The sequence below is a fragment of the Colossoma macropomum genome, unplaced genomic scaffold (genome assembly GCF_904425465.1).
Source record: "Colossoma macropomum unplaced genomic scaffold, Colossoma_macropomum, whole genome shotgun sequence".
Classification (NCBI taxonomy): domain Eukaryota; kingdom Metazoa; phylum Chordata; class Actinopteri; order Characiformes; family Serrasalmidae; genus Colossoma; species Colossoma macropomum.
The window spans coordinates 1,766,165-1,784,142 of NW_023494787.1; the positions used below are offsets into that span (position 1 = coordinate 1,766,165).

The window sequence follows — 17,978 nt, forward strand, 5'->3', positions numbered from 1 at the left end:
AATAGTCAAAAACCAGAAAAACCAGCATAAACAAGCCAGGCCAGCATTAATCCCACTCAGCATACCACAGTTTAAACTGTGCTGTTTTAAAACTCTGTAATGATCATAAAACAGTACTAAAGTCAGTCAGTCAGCAGCAGATGAGTCTCCTGCGTCCTGTAGCAGAGATATGATTATACTGCTCTGGTTCAATAACTGTAAAGCTGAATTGAACTGGACTGAATTACAGCTCTAATGTAAATATCAGCACAATCAGTCCGACACGTCCACTCACACCTATTTCCACACAGCTCTTTTTTACCGTGAGCTCTGATGAAAGTTCTCACACAGTTAAATCCCCAGCGTTAAATTAAAACGCTGTGCTGATGCTGAAGGTGTAAAATTAAACAGCGGTGGGTTAAATTTAGCCCAGGGGGTTTAAACAGAGTAAATTCACCTTTCAGATAAAACACTCCTCTGTTCCAGATCACAGTGTACCGCTTCATCACAGCACTGTGTGGATCCTGCAGATCTGGGCTCAAACTAACAGCTGGCGGACAGCTTCATACGGCCAAAGTATGTGGACACCCCTCCAAATTACTGAGTTCAGGTGTTTGAGCCACACCCACTGCTAACAGGTGTACATAATCAAGCACATAGCCTCGCAGTCTCCATAGACAAACAGTAGAATGGGTCGCACTGAAGAGCTCAGTGAGTTTAAACCTTCTGGACTCATTCTCTCTCGATCTGTTCACCTCCTCTTAAACTCCCCTTTAAACTCTCTTCATATATCATGATCCTCATATGTTTCATATCTAAATGCTCCGTTATCTTCATCACTACTTTCCAAAACCGCTGCAGCAGCTTCAGCAGCTGTAAACTCTCTGCAGGCCGTTTCACATGAGTCTCCGATGTGGACTGAATGAAGAATGAAGGGTTTCCGGCGTGATGGTCAGTCCTTAGTGATTCCCTGAGTGTCCATTGGTCAGTTTCACACAGAATGTAGACGGACACACGAATCCACCAGTTCCACACGGTGAGAGGCAGATGACGTGTATCTCAGCCCCTCTTCATAGGCTCATAACTCCGGATGTGAGTCTTGTATGATCTCGTGATAAGATGGAATGGAAAGGGCGACTCTACAGATTCAGGAAGTGTTTGAACTGGATTTCTGAGCTGGATCATCACAAAGATACAGACACAGATATAGAGACACTGAGTTCATGGACCCCACAGGGTTAAACATGGCACTGTCCAAGTATGCCACCTTTGCCACGAGTCAGTTTGTGCAGTTTCTGTCCTGCTAGATCTGCCCCAGACAACTGTAAGTGCTATTATTGTGAAATGGAGCAACAACAGCTCAGCTACGAAGCAGAAGACCACACAAACTTACAGAACAGGGCCTAAACCAAGTAAAAATCTTCCATCTTGTGTTGAATCATCACTACAGAGCTCCAAACTGCCTCTGGAAGCAACATCAGCACAGGAACTGTGTGTCAGGATCTTCAGGAATTGGGTCTCCATGGCTGAGCAACTACACACAAGCCTAAGATCACTATGCGCAGTGCCAAGTGTCGGCTGGAGGGGTGTAAAGCGCCGCCACTGGACGGTGGAGCAGTGGAACCGTGTTCTCTGCAGTGATGAATCAGCTTCTCTATCTGTCAGTCTGATGATGAATCTGGGTTTGGTGGATGTCAGGAGAACGTTACCTACCGGAATGCAGAGCCAACAGTACAGTTTGGTGGAGGAGGGATGATGGGCGGGGCTGTTTTTCAGGGTTTGGGCTCTCAGTTCCAGTGAAGGGTGATGTTGATGCTGCAGCACAAAGACATTTTACACAGTTCTCTGCTTCCAGCTTTGTGGCAGCAGTTTGGGGAAGAGCCTTTCCTGTTCCAGCATGACTGAGCCCCTGTGCACAAAGCAGCTCCATAAGACATGGAGTGACCAGTTTGGTGTGGAGGAACTCCAGTGGCCCTCACAGAGCCCTGACCTCAACCCCCCTGAACACCTTTGGGATGAACTGGAACGGAGATTGTGAGCCAGAACCTCTTGTCCAACATCAGTATCTGACCTCACAGCCAGAACCCTAAACTCTCAGTGAGCCTCTGAGCGCTGTGGTGGTTTTAGAGTGCAGTTTACATCAGACAGTCTGTGTATTTCAGTGTGTGGAGTGTCTGAAGTGTCTGAGACTGAAAATCATCTGAACTGCTTTATAGCAGAGGAGCAGTAGAGAACAGTAGAGTTCTCTCTGTTCTCTCCTCTCTTACGCTTTTCTTCTCTTTCATTTCACTCATTTTCACTTAAAACTCAGCAGTTTTCCTCTCAGTCCGCCCTCTGTCTGTTCTCTCTGTCTCTCCTTCCCTTCTCTCTCCTCTCCCTCTGCATGCTCTCTCACTCTTTGTCTCCCTCTATTTCTCTTTCTCTGTCTGTTCTTTCACTTTCTCGCTTTCTCTCTTCCATTTTTCTTTATGCTCTCTCTCCTCTCTTCTTTTCTCTCCTTTCTTCCATTCTCTCTTGCTCTCTCCTCTCTTTTCTCTCGCTCACACTTTCTCTGTCTGTCTCTCCTCTCTCTCTTTCTCTTCTCTTTCTTTCCTTCCTTTTTCTCTCTTTCTTTTCTTTCTTTCTTCTCTCTCTTGCTCTCTCCTCTTTCATTCGTCTCCTCTCTTTTCTCTCACTCTTTCTTTCTTTCTGTCTTTATCTCTCCTTTCTCTCTCTCCTTTCTTCTGTTTTCTCATGCTCTCTCTGCTTTCTCTTTCCTGTCCTTTTTCTCTTTTCTCTCTCACTTTCTTTCTTCCTTTCTCTCTTTCTCTCCCCTGTCTTTTCTCTCACTCCTTCCTCTCTCTCGCTTTCTTTCTCTCTCTGCCTCCCTCTCTCTTCACTCTCTTTCTCTCTCTCCTTTCTTCCAATCTCTCTTGCTCTCTTCTCTTTCTTCTGCTCTTTCTTTTTTCTCTTCCTCCCTCTTCCTCTCTCTCCCCCTCTCTTTCTCTCTCTCACTTCTCTTTCCCTCTCTCCCCCTCTTTCTGCCCCCTCTCTCTGTATGCTCTCTCTCTCCCTCTTCCCCCCCATCTCTCTCTCTCTCTCTGTGGTAAATTGCTTTTTTAATTGTTGTTGTTATGACGCTGTGCGTCCTGCATTAATCACTCTCCTGCAGCTGGACGCTGCCGCCGCCGGAGTTCAGGGACGATTTCCAGTTAATTATAAAGCACTTAAAGCTGCGAGTTCGTCTGAAGGATAAACGGCTGAACCGACAGGAGGAAATAACCACATTCAGTCACTCTGACACCCAGATGGACTCGCACCCACGTTTACTACACGGCTTTATTCAATTAGACTCCGATTCAGACGCAGAGTACAGTAAACATCAGTAAACACCCCTTACATTACACAGACTGACCTGCCCAGGCTCCGCCCACTAATTACAGCACGCCGGGACAGACCCTGTCACACATAACGAGACACTGTCCACAGATCTGTCTACATAATGTTGACTTTCCACTGCAATAGCTCGTTAATTTAAGCCTGATAATTTATTGCGTGATTTTGTTTTTTTTTTATGTCATATTTAAACTATTTATAATCAATAATAGATCTGACCTACAGCACTGTAGTAAAGGCTCCTTCAGATGTCTCAATGCAGCCAGGAATAAAGGAGGCATCAGTTTCATAAGAAGGTTATTTATTACACTTCTTATTAAGCAAAATATTATTTACAAATTTAAATTCAGAAATCATAATTTTGTTTTGTTTTGTTTTCATTAATGTTCCAAAATCAGTTTCTGCTCTGTAACGTTTTAAAACAACAGTGTTTAGTCATTTAGTCACAATTTATATTTCTGTAGTTTTATTCATGTTGGATTCAGAATCATCAGAAACGTTTAGGAAATGCTTAGTAATCGAAAATGTTTAGGAATCAGAATAATTTAAAAATCAGAATAGTATCGGATCTGAATCGTTTAGGAATCAGAAACAACTAAATATCAGAATGACGTAGGAATCAGAATAATTTAGGATTGGAATCATTTAGGAATCAGAATCATTTAGGAACTGGACTTATTTAGGAATCAGAATCGTTTAGGATTGTAATCATTTAGGAATCAGAAATGTTTAAAAATCAGAATCATTTAGGAATCAGAATCGTTTAGGAATCGGAATCGTTTAGGAATCAGAATCGTTCCCCAGCCGCTGCTCTAGCTCTGTCTTTACTTTGTGTTCTAAGATGAAGTGAGCGAACACGGCCTTTCAGCCTGTAAAGGTCGCGACCCCCTTCAGTAATGAGAGTAAATCTGCTCTAAAGGACGGCGGCCGTAACCTTTACACATGCTAGCAGGGCTGAATGTTAGCACACCTTCAACAGGGCACATTAAACACTGAGTAAACATTTACAGACCCTCAGCGGAATTACAGTCTAATCAAATTCAGATGGGTTGTCAGATGAACACTGGAACACTGCGGACCCTCTGTCCACGATTACGGACGGACTTACAGATCTTAATACACCAGAGGCTAAAATAGCTGACAAGCGATGGAAGCTCACACCACCAGTTAGTACTGTGCAAACTGCAGTACAGCAAACTGCAGTACAGTAAACTGCAGTACAGTAAACTGCAGTACAGTAAACTGCAGTACAGTAAACTGCAATACAGTAAACTGCAGGCCTGAATCATGATTACAAATGGACTAAAGTACAGACTACATTGTATACAGTCATAAAGTGTCAGAAACCTCAGAATCAAGTCTATTAGAGACACTGAACACCTCCACTCACAGGTTGAGACTAGCAGGCGATAATTTCGACATGCTGTTAGCACCACGCTAATCGGTAGGGTATAAAACAAATCAGCATCACAACAAAGCACTTATTTCCAGCTGGATAACGCTGGCAGTGCTGCACTGACACTGCAGGATTGTGTACCAATCCTGAAACTGATTTGAGTTTTTAAACAGGATATTGGAGCAAACAGAACTTTTTCAGTGGTATTCAGATGAAACATCTAAATGCTGAGATGTTGTTCACCTCTACATGTTCATTATTAAATACTAGTAAACTATCTGCTCCCAATGTCATCACTGTGGATACTGATAAACCTGTGAGCTACTAAAGCTGCTCTGGTGCCGTTAGAGCCGGCGTCCCTGAGGGGAACTTTATTCCTCTAAAATGTCTTACAGTTGGTCTAGAAACAAAAACTTTGGATATTTTAATGATGTACTGACCGCTGAACTGGAAGTGTCCCTGGTTTTCATTTCAGGAAATTAATGTCTGCTACAAACTTCAGAAAAAAACTATGGAATGTCTTTTACACACTGTGTTTAATCTGGAAAACTACTAGAGTCCCATAGGGGAGCCAGCAGAAGTTATCAATATCGTAGAGATGTTTTTCCTCATGTTTTGACTGAATGTTGATGTTTATGACCCGAATTCAGCTCTAATAGTCACCACTGCCAGCATGGTGTGTTGGTGGCTAGCATTAGCATTAGCATGTTGTGGAGAGTTCACTAAAGTTATCTGGGCGTGTCTGGTGTTTACAGTAGCGCCGTGGCTCTGGGAAACTGAATTTTGTTCACCTGGTTGTGATCAAAAGCTGAAAAATAAGCTCAAATATTTGTTTAAATTAGGGCTGGACACAAATATTCGACTATTCAGATATTCGTTCATTGGGTAGGTATTCGGTTTTTAATTTTGGGATTTAGATATTTGTTTTCTTGGGTTTTTCTGGCTAAATGTAGTGTATTAATAAAGGAGAACTGCAGAATACTGCACTGTTCGAGGTTCTCGGGAGAAACTTGGACGACTCAAGGTTTCGGTCCATAACGCAGCCTCTCCAGCGCTGACCGCTAAAACACAGCCCTCTGCTCTACTCCGGAAAACCCACCACTCCCCCCACATTCAGGGTCTTCAACATAAAAGTCCTCGTATGAGTGAACCTAAAACAGCCCAACAGTAACATTTCTTCTCTTTAAAAACTGAACTCTTACAGTGCGGCACAGCGGCGCTACAGTGCATTATCAGCACGTTCTGTACTGTATTTATACTTTTTAACCACACTGTTAAAATATGTAAATATATCCCATCTCAGCTCGGGCGCAGCAGGGAACATCACGCTATCGCGGTGCTAGACAGCATTATTCCCAGCATGGCTGCTAACAGTGCCCCACTATTCTGGATCTGCACTAGAGCCACGATGCTGAACTTCATACCTTGAATTAGATGCCCTCCGTGGAGCGCTGGGTGACCTGTATATGCACTGTGCTGATATTCAGGACAGCCCTGGTTCTAATTAGTGACTTAATGAGAACCAACCACAGATCATCAGCACAGAACCGCTAACAAACAGAGCTGAAACTCAGAGGAACAAACACCACAGTGACGATAACAGAGTGTAGAAGTGCAGAGCGGTGAGCGCTGAGTGGAGCTGAATTAGGACAGATCCCTTTAGAACTGAGAGTTCATAAAAAACCCATACTAATCACCTTCATCTGAAAAAGAACAGCACAGATACAAAGAACTGCAAGAACAATCCAGCTCACAGCAAACGACAACAAACCGCCAGTATCTCTATTTCATCACTCAATAATTCAGTAATCATCAATAATGATTTTATGCAGTTATACAACTTTTACGTGAAATAATTCTCGGTGCACCCACAGATGAACCAAAGTGCATCCATAAAACTCATTTTAGTTTCTTTTTGCCTCCAAAAGTCTGACGATCTCAGGTGGTGCAGCCGTCCAACCACATATTAATTAAGTAAACTTTCAAAAAGAGGTAATTTAGTTATAAAATTATATAAACTAATATTATAAAATTATAAAACCTTTGTCCTCATGTTCTGACTTCCTGAAAGGTCAGGCAGCACAACCACAAACAAACCTTTATTCTGACATGGTTTTACAACAGAGGCATTAGAGTATGGATGGGCAAGCATATGTCACGTCCCTGTCGTCTGAACGACCACGCCCCCTTTTTGGTGAAACAAAGTGCTGGAGGGAATAAAACATGAAATGTGCCATTACTTTTGCACAGGCCATATTTTATGTCAATATGTTAAACTGATCAGCAGCACAAATGTGGACATGATGTGAACATTTTCAGTGTGACTGTAAAAAACAGGCTTAGATCACAAAAAATTAATGAAATAAATTAATGTGACAGTGAAATAATGAAATAATGAATTAATTAAGAATATGTGTGAAAATGATTTAGAAAATGTGTGAATAAACATTTCAAACACGGAATTTTACTGAGAGAGAGAGAGAGAGAGAGGGAGAGAGAGAGAGAGAGAGGGAGGGTGAGAGAGAGAGAGAGAGAGAGAGGGAGAGAGAGAGAGGGAGGGTGAGAGAGAGAGAGAGAGAGAGAGAGAGGGAGAGAGAGAGAGAGAGGGAGGGAGAGAGAGAGAGAGAGAGAGAAAGCGAGAGAGAGAGAGAGGGGGGAAGCAGAGATCTGGCAGAAAAACGTTCATCTGACTGCCAACACACACACACACACACACACACACACACACACACACACACACACACACATATAGACATTAAACACTTCAGCCTGGGTTTGTGTGTAAATACATATATATATATATATATATATATATATATATATATATATATATATATATATTATTACTAATATGCTGTAATGAATTCCTCGTATCAGTTCACAGAAGCAGCACAGACACGTATATGTGAAAAATAAAAATGTCTGATCTTACGCCTTTCCAGGACATGACCAATGCGCAAAACACAGTGGGTCCTGGGGGGTCCAGGACCTCATAAGTAGCTTTTCAGACCCCCTGAATGGCTCAAAATCAAAATGCTAGGTGGTCCCTGAAAATGACCTCAGTATTTATTTCACAGTATTACTGATTATGACGTTCTGCTGTCTGTTAGAGAAAACAGACGCTCAAATCCAGACTCAGTGGAGCTGACTGTTTATCTGATTCCCCCACAATCAGCTTCTGTCTCTGGGGTTCTTAACTAACTAGAGCTGCAGCTCTGCTCTGCCTCAGGGTGGCGCTGTAGCAGACTGGTTCACCCAGTTGGTCCTTCATAGCCTAGAAACTGTAACTCTGCCCGGATTCCTCTGAAAAACTTTACAATGAGCTGCAGCAGATCTGTAAATCTGAAAACTCGCCCAGTTTCCCAAGAGTTTGGAGTGAAGAGTGACTGTTCCTCATTTCTCACACTGAAGACAGAAGAGGAGACGAGGAAGATCTCAGTTACTGTGAGGAAGAGCGCAGAACCACACTAGAACAGAGACTCTACAGAAGAGGAGACGAGGAAGATCTCAGTTACTGTGAGGAAGAGCGCAGAACCGCACTAGAACAGAGACTCTACAGAAGAGGAGACGAGGAAGATCTCAGTTACTGTGAGGAAGAGCGCAGAACCGCACTAGAACAGAGACTCTACAGAAGAGGAGACGAGGAAGATCTCAGTTACTGTGAGGAAGAGCGCAGAACCGCACTAGAACAGAGACTCTACAGAAGAGGAGACGAGGAAGATCTCAGTTACTGTGAGGAAGAGCGCAGAACCGCACTAGAACAGAGACTCTACAGAAGAACAGCTGATAAACAGACATTTACTGACATTGAGGCATCAGCGCCGCTATGGAGAGAGAGATGGCAGCCAACACAGGACCCCCGAATACCGGGGGGGGGTTTCACACAGTGGGCATAACATTTCATTTAGAATCACACATTACTCACATAAAGCTACATCTGCTTTAAACAGGAAGGAGAACCTGAGAAGCAGTGTTTTATCATCAGTGAACGTGCTGTAACAGAGCGGCTGAGACAGCGGGAGCTCAGAGAGGCTCTGTTTGTGCTGAGTTTTAGTTGAGAGCAGAGCTGAAGCCGCCGGAGAGAGACGCTCTATAAAGATCGGGAAGTCAGTGAGTTCGTTTTGCTCGTTTTTCTACAGAAGGGCACTGATTTCTCTCCTGAGCCAAAACACTGACAACCTTCACTCTGTCACTCACTTCACTCTCACCTTCTCCTCCATCACCACTTCAGTCACAGTGTCTGTTTATTTGAGGCCTTTACATCAAGTTCCTTCTCAAAACGCACCACCTCACATCACTTCACACCTCAGCAGAATACAGTACAGAAAAAACTGCAGGCCTGATGTTCCTCCTTCCTGAGAAAAACAGTTTTTGGAGCAGAACTTTAAGGTTACATAAAGCTACTTTCATTGCCTTTTAAATGTATCTCCATCCATTACAAATCTCAGAAACACAAAATATTCTGATACATATTATCATGAAAATGCCTTCAAGTATCAAGATGTTGTATGTTTGCCATGATGCTCTCCATTAGCTAAAACACTGTTCTGTAGTTTTCCTGCTCTAAAACTGCAGAGTGAGCTCAAAAAGATCAGCTAGCGTAGATCAGTTCAAAAGGAATAGCCCATAGAGATCAGCTCAGGAAGAATAGCCCATAAAGATCAGCTCATGTAGATCAGCTCATTAAGCACAGTCCATAAATATCAGCTCATATAGATCAGCCCATAAAGGTCAGCCCCTATAGATCAGCCCATGAAGATCAGCTCATGAAGAATAGCCCATAAAGATCAGCTCATGAAGATCAGCTCATGAAGAACAACCCATACAGATTAGCTCATTAGGAATAACCCAGAAAGATCAGCTCATGAAGAATAGCCCATACAGATCAGCTCATTAGGAATAGCCCATAAAGATCAGCTCATAAAGATCAGCACATGAAGAACAGCCCATAAAAATGAGTTCATGAAGAACAGCCCATACAGATCAGCTCATTAGGAACAGCCCATAAAGATCAGCTCAGGAAGAACAGCCCATACAGATCAGCTCATTAGGAATAGCCCATAAAGATCAGCTCAGGAAGAACAGCCCATACAGATCAGCTCATTAGGAATAGCCCATAAAGATCAGCTCAAAGATCAGCACATGAAGAACAGCCCATAAAGAATAGCCCATAAAAATGAGTTCATGAAGAATAGCCCATGAAGATCAGCTCATGAAGAATAGCCCATAAAGATCAGCTCATGAAGAATAGCCCATAAAGATCTGTTCATGTAGATGAGCTCATGAAGAATAGCCCATAAAGATCAGCTCATGTAGACCAGCTCATTAAGAACAGCGCACAAAGATCAGCTCATGAAGAACAGCCCACAAAGATCAGCCCCTATAAGCTCATCAAGATCAGCTCATGAAGAATAGCCCAAAAAGATCAGCTCACAAAGAATAGCTATTGAAGATAAGACAAGCTCATGAAAAACAGCCCATAAAGATCAGCTTATTAAGATCAGCTCATGAAGAATAGCCCATTAAGAGCTCTCTCTCTCTCTCTGTTCTCTCTCTCTCTCTCTCTCCTCTCACTCTCTCTCTCTGTCTCTCTCCCTCTTTCTCTCTCTATCTCTCTCTCTGTCTCTCTCCCTCTTTCTCTCTCTATCTCTCTCTGTCTCTCTCCCTCTCTCTCTCTCTGTTCTCTCTCTCTCTCTCTCTCCTCTCACTCTCTCTCTCTGTCTCTCTCCCTCTTTCTCTCTCTATCTCTCTCTCTGTCTCTCTCCCTCTTTCTCTCTCTATCTCTCTCTGTCTCTCTCCCTCTCTCTCTCTCTGTCTCTCTCACGCTTTCTCTCTCTCTCTCCCTCTGTCTCTCTCTCTCTGTTCTCTCTCTCTCTCTCTCTCCTCTCACTCTATCTCTCTGTGCTCTCTCTCTCTCTGTCTCTCTCCCTCTTTCTCTCTCTATCTCTCTCTCTCTGTCTCTCTCCCTCTCTCTCTCTCTCTCTGTTCTCTCTCTCTCTCCCTCTCTCTATCTCTCTCTGTCTCTCTCCCTCTCTCTCTCTCTCTCTCTGTTCTCTCTCTCTCTCTCTCTCTCTCTCTCTCTCTGTTCTCTCTCTCTCTCTCTCTCTCTCTCTCCCTCTGTTGTCTCTCTCTCTCTGGGTGCTGTGACTGTGCTCTGATGTTTTTTTGGGATATGAACAATGCCAGAGCAGTGAACCCGTCAGCGTGTGCCTGACCCTCAGCCTGCTGGAGCTTCTGTTTACTGAGCCACTGTCAGGGGGGGATACGGGTCTGGACCAGCGCCAGAGAGAGAGAGAGTGTACAGAGAGAGAGTGCTCCAGCCTACAGCTCACCACCTCACTCTGTGTGTGTGTGTGTACTACAGAGACCACTGCGCTACGAACACTTGGACAATAATCAATTAGACCAGCGATTATCATATCATCATAAATTACATCACTGTGACCCGAATTCAGTTCTGAAGAGCCACATGTGGGCGTTACAGAGTCTTACTGAACAGATCACACTCTCCCTGAAGGTCAGTTACAGCTGTGTCAGATGTTTTAGTGAAAGAAGTGAGGAGAATATAAACAGGCTGAAATATGGTGAGTGAGAGCTGCTGTGAGTCACCTGTAACGCCTGATATAATCATTTAAAGTCAGAGGCGTCGAGTTTTTCACACCACATCGTACGTCTTTACGTATTAACATCACACACAGACTCTAAAAGAAGGTCCGGCTCGATGTTCTTCTGACATCCTCAGAAGCTCCTTCACCAGGTTTAGACTGAGTTCTCTTTGAGTTCTCTTTAAATCAGATTCAACCAGAAGAAGCGCAACCCACACTACAGAAATTTCAATACAAAATTTAGATGAACCACCTACCACCTAGCAACACCCTAGCAACCACCTGGAATGCCGTAGTAACTGCATAGCAACACCCTATCAATCATCTGGGATACCATAGCAACCACCTAGTAACACACTAGCAACCACGCAAGATATCACAGCAACCACAGAGCAACACCCTAGCAACCACCTGAAATACCATAGCAACCCCCTAGCAACACCCTATCAATCACCTGGAAAGCCATAGCAACTGCGCAGCAACACCCTATCAATCATCTGGGATACCATAGCAACCACCTAGCAACACACTAGCAACCACGCAAGATATCACAGCAACCACAGAGCAACACCCTAGCAACCACCTGAAATACCATAGCAACCCCCTAGCAACACCCTATCAATCACCTGGAAAGCCATAGCAACTGCGCAGCAACACCGTATCAATCATCTGGGATACCATAGCAACCACCTAGCAACACACTAGCAACCACGCAAGATATCACAGTAACCACAGAGCAACACCCTAGCAACCACCTGAAATACCATAGCAACCACCTAGCAACACCCTATCAATCATCTGGAATACCACAGTAACCACCTAGCAACACCCTATCAATCATCTGGGATACCATAGCAACCACCTAGCAACACCCTGCAGCAATGTTGCTATTAAGTGTTTCATCCCCAAACATGTGTGTTCTCCATGATTATCTTCCTCACAGACATGGATCACACTCTGCACAGCGTTCCGGTTGTGCCGGGAAGAGCTTTGGTTGTACTGGGAAGAGTTTCGTTTGTGCTGGGAGGAGTTTTGTTGTAATGAGAGGGGTTTAGGTTGTACTGGGACGGGTTTCGTTGTATTGGGAGGGTTTTTGGTTGCACTGGGAGGGGTTCTGGTTGTAGTGGGACGGGTTTCGTTGTACTAGGAGGGTTTTTGGTTGTACTGGGAGGGGTTCTGGTTGTACTGGGGCAGGTTTCGTTGTACTGGTAGGGGTTTAGGTTGTACTGAGAGGGGTTTTAGTTGTACCGGGAGTAGTTTTGGTTGTGCTGGGAGGGGTTTCATTGTAATGGGAGGGGTTTCGTTGTACTGGGAGGGGTTTTGGTTTTACTGGGAGGGGTTTCATTGTAATGGGAGGGTTTTTGGTTTTACTGGGAGGGGTTTTGGGATATGTTTACGCTGCTATAATGTGGCTCAAACGCGTCTCAGTCCACCTCCTGAAGTGCTCTGTGTGATCAGATCTGTATCTGTTTAAATGCGTCTCGGCTGCGTTTACACTGCATGTTTCTGTGGCCTCATCCAGATATAATCCTGATACTCAAGACGGCTGAAGTGACCAGGTGCAAACTGGGTCAAATAAATGCAGGAATCGCTGTAACAGCAGATAAACAGTGGAAATGCGCAGGTTAAAGGGTTACAGTCACGCCGAGTGTGAGTGACGGGGCGAGACTCTGTAAGGGGTTAAGCGCTGCAGTGCGGAGGGAGAGGTCACATTGACGCAGCAGCAGCAGGTCTTATTTTGGCAGTCGTGTTGGTGGGGGGGCTGGTTGTGGGTGGGGACTCCCGCGGTGGATCTGATTACACCTCACACACCTGCACTCACATTACACACACAGCGGCACTGCTGCGCTCACTCTGACGGAGGGGTGGAGAGTGAGGAGCTGAGAGATGGAGTGATAGAGGAGGACTCACACAGTGAAGAGTCACTTACTGAAATCTGCTCTGAGAACAAGAACAGAAGCTTCTCGTCCAGATCTCAGAAATGACGGTCAGTCCCGCAGCTGTGTGGCTAGTTCAACACTGTCGATGTTTCACCTGATCAGAGTATCTTCTATCGACCACCTCCTTGTTTCTACACTCATTGTCCATTTTATCAGCTCCACTTACTATATAGGTGCACTTTGTAGTTCTACAGTTACAGACTGTAGTCCATCTGTTTCTCTGATACTTTGTTAGCCCCCTTTTACCCTGTTCTTCAGTGGTCAGGACCCCCATGGACCCTCACAGAGCAGGTACTATTTGGGTGGTGGATCATTCTCAGCACTGCAGTAACACTGACGTGGTGGTGTGTTAGTGTGTGTTGTGCTGGTCTGAGTGGATCAGACCCAGCTTTTTCTCGCTGAAGTCGTCCACACCCGATCCCTCTGCTCGTAGGTCATCTAGATCAGAATTAACCTTTGGAAACAGAACCCGTCCTGGCTGATCGACCGTTCTTCCTGAGACAGCTGAAGAAATTCAACCTGCTGTAGAGCCTGATGATCCAGTTCTACACAGCGAGTCCATCCTCACATCATCCAGAACCATCTGGTTTGGTTCCTCCACCTCACAAGAACCACCCAAACTCAGCACATAATCAGGACAGCAGAGAGGATCATTGGATGTATCTGCCAACACTTCATCAGCTCTTCCAGACACGCCCCTCTGGAAGAAGATTCAGGGCCATCAACACCAGCACAGCCAGAGATGCTATCAGCTTTTTCCCCAGAGCTGTAGATCATTAACCACAGTGGACACTGAAACTGAACCAACAGACCTCTTTACAGCATTACAGCGACTCCCCCTGTAGCATAATGCTTATTTACACTATCGTACAAGTACATTTTTACAAATGTTCATATCTGTAATATTCCGTTTATTATAGTTTTTATAGTATATTTTACAGTGCATGTCTGCTTGACTTACATACACACAAACACTCATATCTGCAGATGTACATATATCCATATATCTCATATGAACGCTGCAGTGGGGTTCTTGGCTGAACTCTGGTTTTAAGGGCTGCTGATGCTCGTATCACTCATCGAATGTCCGGTTCTAGCTCGCAGCCGTTGAGAGTGAGGCTCAGTGATCTGCGGCGTCTGAGGGACTCGCGCTCTAAACTGTAAATGGGTCATAAACACTGAGCTCTCAGTGCTGCTGTCACTCTGATTCTTCTGCAGCTGACAAACTGACGCCGATTCAGGTGGAAACCACACGAGTGACATCTCCACCCCCTCAACCACCCACCAACCCACCACACCACACACACCACAACACAGTGTAGAAACACACGGCGGTCCGCTGGGGGGGGTGCGGTTTCAGACTGGAGAGAGGAGGAGTGAAATCAGAACCATGAAGATCAGCTTTCAGCTTCTACAGCTTTTCAGTTTCACAAGCACTGAGTGACGATCCTCTGTGTGCAAGAACAAAAAACAGAGACTCTCTTTAAAACTACCTTTAAAACAGTCTAACAACCTCCCTACAGTCTCTCTAACAGTCTCTCTAACAGACCCTCTAACAGTCTCTCTAACAGTCTAACAGACCCTCTAACAGTCTCTCTAACAGTCTCTCTAACAGACCCTCTAACAGTCTCTTTAACAGTCTCTCTAACAGACCCTCTAACAGTCTCTCTAACAGTCTCTCTAACAGTCTCTCTAACAGACCCTCTAACAGTCTCTCTAACAGTCTCTCTAACAGACCCTCTAACAGTCTCTCTAACAGACCCTCTAACAGTCTCTTTAACAGTCTCTCTAACAGACCCTCTAACAGTCTCTCTAACAGTCTCTCTAACAGTCTCTCTAACAGACCCTCTAACAGTCTCTCTAACAGTCTCTCTAACAGACCCTCTAACAGTCTCTCTGACAGACCCTCTAACAGTCTCTAACAGCCTAAAAGACCCTCTAACAGTCTTTCTAACAGTCTCTCTAACAGTCTCTCTAACAGCCTAACAGAACCTCTAACAGTCTTTCTAACAGTCTCTCTAACAGACCCTCTAACAGTCTCCCTAACAGCCTAACAGACCCTCTAACAGTCTTTCTAACAGACCCTCAGACAGCCTATCAGTCCCTATAACAGTCTCTAACAGTCTAACAGTCTCTCTAACAGCCTAATTCTTTCTAACAGTCTCTCTAACAGACCCTCTAACAGTCTCTCTAACAGCCTAACAGTCCCTCTAACAGTCTCTCTAACAGTCTCTCTAATAATCTCTCTAAAAGACTCTCTAACAGTCTCTCTAACAGTCTAACAGCCTCTCTAACAGTCTCTCTAACAGTCTCTCTAATAATCTCTCTAAAAGACCCTCTAACAGTCTCTCTAACAGTCTAACAGCCTCTCCAACAGTCTCTCTAACAGATCCTCTAACAGTCTCTCTGTCTAACAGCCTCTCTAACAGTCTCTCTAACGGATCCTCTAACAGTCGCTCTAACAGTCTCTCTAAAAGACCCTCTAACAGTCTCTCTAACAGTCTAACAGCCTCTCTAACAGTCTCTCTTACTGTCTAACAGACCCTCTAACAGTCTGACAGCCCCTCCAACAGTCTCTCTAACAGTCTAACAGCCTCTCTAACAGATCCTCTAACAGTCTCTCTAACAGATCCTCTAACAGTCTCTCTGTCTAACAGCCTCTCTAACAGTCTCTCTAACGGATCCTCTAACAGTCGCTCTAACAGTCTCTCTAAAAGACCCTCTAACAGTCTCTCTAACAGTCTAACAGCCTCTCTAACAGTCTCTCTTACTGTCTAACAGACCCTCTAACAGTCTAACAGCCCCTCCAACAGTCTCTCTAACAGTCTAACAGCCTCTCTAACAGATCCTCTAACAGTCTCTCTAACAGATCCTCTAACAGTCTCTCTGTCTAACAGCCTCTCTAATAGTCTCTCTAACAGTCTAACAGCCTCTCTAACAGTCTCTCTTACTGTCTAACAGACTCTCTAACAGTCTAACAGCCCCTCCAACAGTCTCTCTAACAGTCTAACAGCCTCCCTAACAGCCCAACAGTCTCTCTAACAGATCCTCTAACAGTTTCTCTGTCTAACAGCCTCTCTAACAGTCTCTCTAACAGATCCTCTAACAGTCTCTCTGACAGTCTAAGTCTCTCTAACAGTCTAACAGATCCTCTAACAGTCTCTCTAACAGTCTAACAGCCTCTCTAACTGTCGCTCTAACAGCCTAACAGTCTAACAGTCTCTCTGACTGTCTAACAGATCCTCTAACAGTCTCTCTAACAGTCTAACTTTCTAACCGATCCTCTAACAGTCTCTCTAACAGTCTAACAGCCTCTCTAACAGCCCAACAGTCTCTCTAACAGATCCTCTAACAGTCTCTCTGTCTAACAGCCTCTCTAACAGTCTCTCTAACAGATCCTCTAACAGTCTCTCTGACAGTCTAAGTCTCTCTAACAGTCTAACAGATCCTCTAACAGTCTCTCTAACAGTCTAACAGCCTCTCTAACTGTCTCTCTAACAGTCTAACAGCCTAACAGTCTCTCTGACTGTCTAACAGTCTAACAGCCTCTCTAACAGTCTCTCAAACAGTCTTCCTAACAGTCTAAAATTCTATCGAACAGTGTTTCCAAAAGTCTATCCAACAATTTTAAAGTCTCTCTAACAGTCTAAAAGTCTACCTATCTCTTTTAGTCTAAAAGTCTCTATAACAGTCTATTTTACAGTCTAAAAGTCTCTCTAATAGTCTGACAGATATTCATTCAAGTTACATTACATACTTATTTAGGTAACTGCAAGCAGTTATGGTACATATGATATGCAGTTCATATGATATGCAGTTATATGATATATATAAGTTTATAAAATTACATTTATATTCTGAAAACACAAAAAAACTACAGCATTAACATTAACATTAACAAACCGATCTACCAGTACATGGGTCATTAACTAGAAAAACAAACCTGCAGCATCAGCAACTTAGCAAATGTTACTCAAACCAAATATGATAGCAGTTTTAGACTTTACATTATTTCTATATTGTAAATATCTTTTACTGTGAAGGTAACTTTTGCACAATTTTCCCACTATAAGAATAAAATATGCACACATTCAGTGTGCAAGGATACCTTTTATACTGTCTGTACTGTAAGGATACCTTTTATACTGTTTTCCACTGTAAGGATAACTGTTGCATATCGGTTTTTGTTTTGTTTTTATCACTGCAATGCTGAAAACATACCAGAAAATAGCCATTACTGTACTGTGTGCCTGCAAAATGACTTAAACTGAATGCCATTTCAAAACTTTTGTTCTGAGTTAATATTTAAAATATCAGGGAAGAATTTGTCCTCAAGGAGGGATTAAAGTCCCACAGGACGAGCTAACAGAAGGACACAGGGACACGAGGACATTTCTGTCTAATTGAAGGAGTCGATGCTTCGGCCTCATCCACATAAACAGCACAGCAACAGCGGAGCACTCAGACACGATCTGTAAGTCATTATGCAAATCAATTCACTATTACAGCTCTTAGGAGATCCATTAAAGTTCGTTCTAATCCTTCTTTAATAGGCCTGAAGAACCCGCAGAAGGCCAGTTAGTGCTTCAGCTCCAGAGAGGAGGGTTAAAACGCTCGGGTCAGGAGAACAGCGGCAGAACTCAACCCCACAGGCTATTCTTCCTCTTCAGACTTATCTGCTCT

General features: G+C 43.9%; 1 protein-coding gene across 3 annotated transcripts in view; it reads right to left on the bottom strand.

The window, feature by feature from the left end:
• jupb (junction plakoglobin b) overlaps nt 1–17,978 on the bottom strand; it is a 123,623-nt gene that overhangs the window by 58,340 nt on the left and 47,305 nt on the right. The window lies entirely within an intron of this gene.